This window comes from Microcaecilia unicolor, chromosome 13, assembly GCF_901765095.1.
Source record: "Microcaecilia unicolor chromosome 13, aMicUni1.1, whole genome shotgun sequence".
NCBI lineage: Eukaryota > Metazoa > Chordata > Amphibia > Gymnophiona > Siphonopidae > Microcaecilia > Microcaecilia unicolor.
This window is the reverse complement of record NC_044043.1, coordinates 63,673,210-63,681,427: the sequence shown is the minus strand read 5'-3', so window position 1 is coordinate 63,681,427 and position 8,218 is coordinate 63,673,210.

Below are 8,218 nucleotides of genomic sequence, written 5' to 3'. Positions count from 1 at the left end.
TATGTCATATTGCAGACAACTTTATTTTTTTGGAACATCCAAACCACCTGGATCTTAGATAAAATGTAAACAAATAAGTCTGATGGATGCTTGAGAAGCAGAGTTTGCCATCACTGATTTAGCCTTACAGCATTGTGTACATCTGGTAACAATTTTAGGGTTTCCACCAGACTCCGTCATAAGGAACAGGCTAATCTAGTTCTGATTTTATCCTATTGTATACATGATCTTGTATTTGATTGTCTCATTGAGTCTCTCAAGAAAATCAAAACTACAAGTCCAGGTATGCAATAAGGTAAAACCAAGCCTAGATCAGGCTGTTCCTTGTGACCTGGAGTTAAGAGGCAATCCTTGCACTGTCAGACCTTCTAAGTTACCATTTCCAGGAGGGATATCGTAGGCCAGTCCTAGATTTTTTTACAGTCCCATGTTGTTGCATTTTAGTATCTGCAGGACTGATTTCAATAGGTACAATCAGGCATTACAAATATCACACTGCTTTAGCTTGCAATTTCCAAAAGGTCTCCTTCCTGGAAGTTGGAAATTTGGTAGCTCTGCACTCTAGAAATGATAAATAAGAGAATTTAAAAGGAACAGGCGAAGAACTCTGAGGCAAATGATAAATCATGAACCCCAGCACTAGAGGCTCTCATGCAGCTCTATCAGACTTTCACATAACTAGTCACATAACACAGGTAATGCAGTGACTGACTCAACTAGGCCAGAGGAGTTCTCAAACCCAGCAATTCTGTTTATGCAGAGCTGTGAAGTTACCCATTTCCAGAAGCAAGAATGTGACCGATCCTGATTTTGAACTTACATCCCCAAAGCAGTGGCATACCTACATGGGGCCAGGGGGGTCTGGGCCCCCGTAGATTTGGCCCTGGACCCCCCTGCCGACGATCCTTTTGACCCCCCCCCCCCCCCACTCCCACCGCCAACCCTCCCCCGCCATCGCCATGGGCTACCTTTGCTGGCGGGGGACCCCAATCCACGCCAGCCGAGGTCCTCTTCTTCCCGCAAAGGCTTCATTCTGTTGGACGTCAGACTCACAGAACAGAACGAAGCCTTGCAGATCAGCTGATCTGCAAGGCTTCGTTCTGTTTCTGTGAGTCTGACATCCTGCACGTTGTCAAAAACAGAATGAAGCCTTTGCGGGAAGAACAGGACCTCGGCTGGCGGGGATTGGGGTCCCCGCCAGCAAAGGTAGGCGATGACAGCGGTGGCGGGTTGGAGGTGGAAGGGGGGTCATCAAGGTTGGTGGTGGTGGCGGCGGGGGGGGTCAGCAATGGCGGGGGGGGGGGCTAAAATGTGTCCCCTCACCTCGGGCTCTGGACCCCCCTCCCGCCGAAGTCTGGCTACACCCCTACCCCAAAGCAGTGTGGTATTTGTAGTTCCTGATTCGAACCCATTGAAATTCAGTGCTCCAGATCCCATAATGCCACATGATATGATTGCCTAAAATCTCTCTCTTGGAACTGGGTAACTTGGCAGCTCTGCTTTAAGTCCACATCTTGGCTGCTATCTCTTACATAAACTTAGTTTTGCAAAAACTGACCTAAATAATAACAGCTTTCAGGAATCAATATTTCTGTGTTGTTTTTGTTTCTAAACAATGTAGAAACTTAGGTAGGGTAGGGGGAGAGAAAAAAAAGGGTGTACTTTCTGTTAAATGATTGGTGGATGGGATGGGAAAAAATACAAGGTGTGGGGAAGGGAAGTGTTACTTTATAGCAAGTACTATTATGTGTTCTGCTACATTTTCTTTGTATGTAAATAAAGCAAATAGTTAAACCTTGTTGGACTCTCTCTATATAATTTGGGCCTCTGCTGGAATAATGACAAGGCCATTAGGATGCAGAACAACACTGATTTCAAAGTGTAGATCTGGGAACCACAAATATCACACTGCTTTGGGACGTAAGGTCCGAACCAGGCCTGGAGAAAAAAAAAAAATCTCACTCCTGAAACTGGGCAATTTAACAGTTCTGCAGGAGGGAAACTTTTAGGCCAGCCCTGGTTTTTAACTTATATCCCAGTGCAGTGTGTCCTTTGTAAGTCTCTGGTGCTGCCAGTCCCTTCATGAATAAGACAAGGTTGCAAGACAGGACAGGTCTATTATCTCACTCCTCCAAATTAGATAAATTTAGTTTACAAGATAAATTTAGTTTACATATCTCTATGTTTGCCATTTCACCCCAGATCCACCAGACTGATTCTGGTTTTGTCCTGTTGCATACATGGAATTGAGTTCTGATTGTCCCATTGGTTTCCCTTAATCAGAACTATACTTACAGAGCTGCCTACTACTACTACTACTATTTAGCATTTCTATAACGCTACAAGGCATACGCAGCGCTGCACAAACATAGAAGAAAGACAGTCCCTGCTCAAAGAGCTTACAATCTAATAGACAAAAAATAAATAAAGTAAGCAAATCAAATCAATTAATGTGAACGGGAAGGAAGAGAGGAGGGTAGGTGGAGGCGAGTGGTTACAAGTGGTTACGAGTCAAAAGCAATGTTAAAGAGGTGGGCTTTCAGTCTAGAGTTACCAAGTTACCCTGTTCCAGGGTCCCTGCTGCAGGTCCCATAATGCCTCAGGATGAGTTTGTCAGAAATCCATGCCTAGCCTACAATCTGCCTCCTGGAACTGGTAACTTGGTTGGAAGCTTTGACAACTCTACAGGGTGAGGGGGAAAAAAATTAACCCCCTAGAGTTTTTTGCTGTTTTCTCAGCAACCGCTTGGAATTTCAAGGTGAAACTTTACAGCTTTATTTGTTGTTACTATCTAAGGAAATTAATCTTTAAACACAGCGTTAAAAAAGGTTTGCACTGTAAAACCACCATTTTTTAAATTAAAAAATGGTATACTAACTTACTGTTAATGACGTCACGCTGAAGTAGACTTTTAAAAACAAAATTTTGTATTAATAATATGATAATTTACAGATAATTTCTTTAAAAACGTTTGGGATCAGAACGGAAATCATGGGCAAGGTGTCTGTAGTGGACAATATGAGAATCCAGATGCTGCGTGAACAAGGTTTGGGAGCAAAGGCAACAGTGGCTGCGTGTCATCTCAAGAACGGGAAGCTCAGCTCTGTGAAGAAAACTTGTTAGCATGAGAGCAAAATTCAGACACATTGTGCAGGAGTGGCCTAGCGGTTAGGGTGGTGGACTTTGGTCCTGGGGAACTGAGTTCGATTCCCACTTCAGGCACAGGCAGCTCCTTGTGACTCTGGGCAAGTCACTTAACCCTCCATTGCCCCATGTAAGCCGCATTGAGCCTGCCATGAGTGGGAAAGCGCAGGGTACAAATGTAACAAAAATAAAATAGATACTATTGGAGATTCTACATGGAATGTTGCTATTCCACTAGCAACATTCCATGTAGAAGGCTGCGCAGGCTTCTGTTTCTGTGAGTCTGACGTCCTGCACGTACGTGCAGGACGTCAGACTCACAGAAGCAGAAGCCTGCGCGGCCACATTGGTGATCTGCAAGGGCCAACTTCTACATGGAATGTTGCTAGTGGAATAGCAACATTCCATGTAGAATCTCAAATAGTAGCAACAGTGGAGGAGTGGCCTAGTGGTTAGGGTGGTGGACTTTGGTCCTGGGGAACTGAGTTCAATTCCCACTTCAGGCACAGGCAGCTCCTTGTGACTCTGGGCAAGTCACTTAACCCCCCATTGCCTACCGCATTGAGCCTGCCATGAGTGGGAAAGTGCGGGGTACAAATGTAACAAAAATTGTTAGCTGTATTGTTTGAATGCTGTTATTTTAGCTTGAACATTCTTAAAGTGCAAAAATCACTAGGTAGTAATGCTAAAATGTCAGTAATATCAACATAGCTTAAGATAATTAAGTGTTGTTTAATATTAATAAGTAACTATGACAATCACATAAGTAAGTAAAATTTCTCTTTGAAATTCAAAGCGGTTGCTGAGAAAAGTGTAAAAAAACTGTAGAGGGTTACCTTTTCTTGCCTCACCCTATGTGCATGCATTAGGGAAAACCCAGACTGGGATCAGTTTCATTAACCTGGGTGAGCTGGCATTCTTAGCATTTACAGAGAGGTCGGAGCTGCAAAGTTTCCCAGTACCAGAAGAGAGACTTTTTGACCAGTTATGATTTTGAACTTACATCCGAAAGCAGTATGGTATGTGTGGCCCGATTCTACACTTTGAAATCGGTACTGCATGTCCATAATGCATCAGAATGCGCTTGTAAGAAATCCAGAGCTGGCTAAACAGTCTCCTTCCTGGAACTGGTAACTTGGCAGCTCTGAGAGGTTACAGCAGTGCTTCTCAACTCAGTCCTCAAGGCACAACAAGCTAGTCAGGTTTTCAGGATATCCACAAGGCATATTCATGAGATAGTGTATGCACTATCCCATGCATATGCTTTATAGATTTCCTGAAAACTCAAATGGCTAGATGTGTCCCAAGGGTTGGGTTGAGAACCACTGGGTTATAGCTTTTTTAGTGGTACCTAGACAAGGGTTCTCAACCCAGTCCTTGTGCTACACCCAGCAAGTCTGGTTTTCAACATATACGTAATAAATATGTATGAGATATTTGCATACAATGGAGGCAATGCTTACAAATTTATTTCATGCATATTTACTGTGGGTATCCTGAAAACCTAACTGTCCTGTATCCCGAGGACTGAGTTGAGAACCCTTGTACTGACTATAATCATATGTCAAGGCATGAACCAAATAAATGTGTTTTCACAAAGATGTAGTTTTACATGTGCTGACTGGCAATTTTGTTCAAATAAATCAACAAATATAAAGTTGTAAATACATCTGTCTTGGATACAGTGGTTATCTGCTACCCTTTCTTCAGGTACAGCTGACAGTAACAGCAGAGATGCCAAGTCTCATTCATTGGGAGTGTGTCATGCTCATTTGAAAGCTCTCTCACTCCCTCACCCTCCAGCCCCTTCTCATTACAGCCTCAGGCCCTGATGTTTAGAACCTAACACTAGTGCTAAAGGCAATTAGCACTAGGCTGCACCAAAGTTCAGAGAGCACCAGTGCAGGGAACAGTGAGGGTGCTGAAGATCAGCACAAGTAGCATCTAAATGGAGTCAAACTAATGCAAAATTAAGTAATTAGCTATTCCCTCCCAATGCTCAAAGAAACCCCACATCAAAATACCCTGCCTTAACCCCACAAAACCTACTGCCAGCTCGGAGATGACGTTGGCCAGTAAAAGTAACTGCAGCCCAGACTCGATGGGGAGGTATAAGATATGAGGCTGTACAGTTTGCTGCAGGGATATGTGGAGGCAAAGGAGGGGGAGGGCACAGCAGGTCAGGCGGTTCTGGAGACTGGAAGGGAGGAAAATAAGTCCCACTGTGAGATCTACCAAAAATGATAGATTTTTTTTCTTGATTGGTGTTGGCAAGAAGAGCTTTACTGCAAAGTAATTCCAAACGCTGGCTAGGATAGAATTGCTGCCCGGGGGGTGGCGGGGGGGGGGGGGAGGAATTCATGCACAGACTCCGCAATTCGCTTAGGCATGCACACAAGAACTATGCTTACCGCACGACTCTTGTGTGCATGTACCAGACACGTTCCCTCCCACCCCCCATTAACTTCCCAATGTTCAGCGCACATACAATTTGCATAATATTAGTGTTGAGCATTGGGAAGTTCTTTTTCAGCACTGTTCCAGTGGTATTTTCCGGCTCTGTTCTGTACAGCACTTGAGTTTTGAGCATCGGCCTATCAGTGCCATGAAAGTCAGGTGGCTTTAACAGCAGGAAGAAATCTGAGCATACCATCCTGCATAATTTGTCTTTCCCTGCCCCCTCCAAGGGTTACCATGGACATGTCCTCTTTTTGAAGACACTGCGGGGCATCCGGGTGGGTTTTGCCAGCTTGCCCGTTTGTCCGGGTTTGCGGATGAATGGACAGGCAGGTGGGCCCTCAGGGTGTCCTATCCTCCCCTTCCCTCCTTTACCTTATTATTGTGCCCTGGTGGTCTAGTGGTCTCTTTGGGGCAGAAACAGAAGGAAGCCTTTTGCAAGAAGAGGACCTCGGCTGGCAGGGGTTGGGATCCCCTGCCAGCAAAGGCAGGCAACGGCGGGTTGGCAGTGGGAGGGGAGGTCGAGAGGGTCATCGGCAGGGGGGTCCAGGGCCAAATCTACAGGGGCCCAGGCCCCCCTGGCCCCACGTAGCTACGCCACTGGGGTGACCGAAACTGTTTTTTTTTGGGGGGGGGGGGAGTTCCAGTTTCGGCCAAACCAGAAACTGCCACTGAACCCAAAACTCATCTCCTGGTTTCAAGTCAAAACTAAAACTGAAAATTCAAGTTTGGTTGTGTGAATGTGAACCAGTGAGAGCCACTGGGGTTTGTCAGAGCTTGCAGTCTGAATTCCTCTGCTAAACCCGAATATAATACTCCGAGCAAAATAGCCTCCACACACATGGACTGCAGACAATGAAAACTGAGACTAAAAATCATGGTGCTTTTACAGTGGCTGAATTTACACCACACTCAGAGTGATAGCCAACATAATAATTCCACAGCAAGGCTAATTCCTAAAAAAACTTATCATTCCAAATTTACAGACTTAAATTCTTGCTAAAATTTTGTATCTAAAGCATTCATTTGGTGCACTTGTGGAACTGGAATACTTAGGGTCAGTTTCTATTCCAGTCTGAAAAATAGCAGAAATTGTTTTTAGGTTACATGAGACCAACTTGCAGGCAGCTCACACAGTTTTTTCCACTAACCTTAGCAGAAGGCCAAATTAAGGTGAACCCAGCTGTTTATTTGTAGTTAAGGGGCCCTATGAAGAAAAGTAAACTTCTCAAGGCAAAATTGTTAGTGGCAATTGTATTCTTTTCCAGTTCATATGCTGCTTAAAGAATGATTTAGATAGATAAGATCAGTAATTGTCTTCTTTCTGTTATCAGTGGTTGAGAAAACTTTACCTAAGACATGTTTTTTCTGTCCTGAAACCCATCTGTTTTGACTAATGGTCAAAGTCTCTTTTCTTTCTTTGTTCTGACCTTTTTGACTGAATGTCAGCTGACTCCCTAATGTAAACTTTTTATGTCTATGTAATCTTGTATTTTCTCTGCCTGGGAAGAAGCTCATGGGAGAAACCTGACTTCCAATTGTCAGTGTTTGATTTGAGGTATCTTCTTCTTTAATATCCCTCTGAATAAAGGAAAACTAATTGACCTCTTTGCTTTGTTGTGTTAATTAAGCAGCCTGAATCCACACACTCTATTTACCATATAAACTATAGTGCAAGACATGGCAGCATTACTTGCAATCACAGTACAAAAGAAAATATAAAGAATACCCCCTTCCTCACCCCCAGGACTACCTTGCGTTCTCTGGTGGTCTAGTGACGTAGTCAGGACAGGAGCGATACCTCAGTCACGGCAGCCATTTTGAGAGCAGAACTAAAAAGGCAGAAGTAACTAGGGATTGCTACTGCTCTAACTATACCCTAGACCACCCTAGATTTTAAGATAAGCCAAGGTGGGCCAGTGGGTGGAAGGGAGAGGCACTCAAGGGGGTCCAGGAGGAGGAGGGAGGGAGACAAATGGGAGAAAGCACAAACTTTCAGCTTCCACCAAAAAAAAACATGGTCATTTTCAGCCAGAACCATGGCCGAAAATTTATAGCCTATTGACTGAAACTGAAACCATGCAGAAAAAGGATTTGGGGCCAGTTTCAGTGCCTTAACCGAAACTGAAATTTGGTCAGCCTCTGTTGCAAAGCTATTATATACTCTTGCATCTTTCTAGATTTATATTCCAAACACTCCATCTGAAAAGTCTAACAATGATTGAATACCTAGCTGTAGTTCTGGGTTCAAGTTATATGCCATCTATCTCTACTCATAATTGAACATACTGCTTGGTTTCTCACTCCAGCAGTTCCTTGTTGAAAAGTCAAATCGTTTTTTCTTTCACAATGTTCCCCCAGCTTCTTTCCAGCCTAAGTAACAGGTAGTCTGCACACAGTCACATCTCTAGACTACTTCTTTATGCTAACCTCTCTGCCTTTTCTTCTGATCACAAATTACACAACCGAGCAAAACAAACAGAATTTCAGAACCATACTGAGCCATAGCTACATCCTGTGAGGCTTCCCCACTAATGCCCTGCCCACCCTACTCCATCCCATGCCACAAATGAGAAGAGACAGTGAACTGTGAACAATTTTTCATCCCTCTATATTT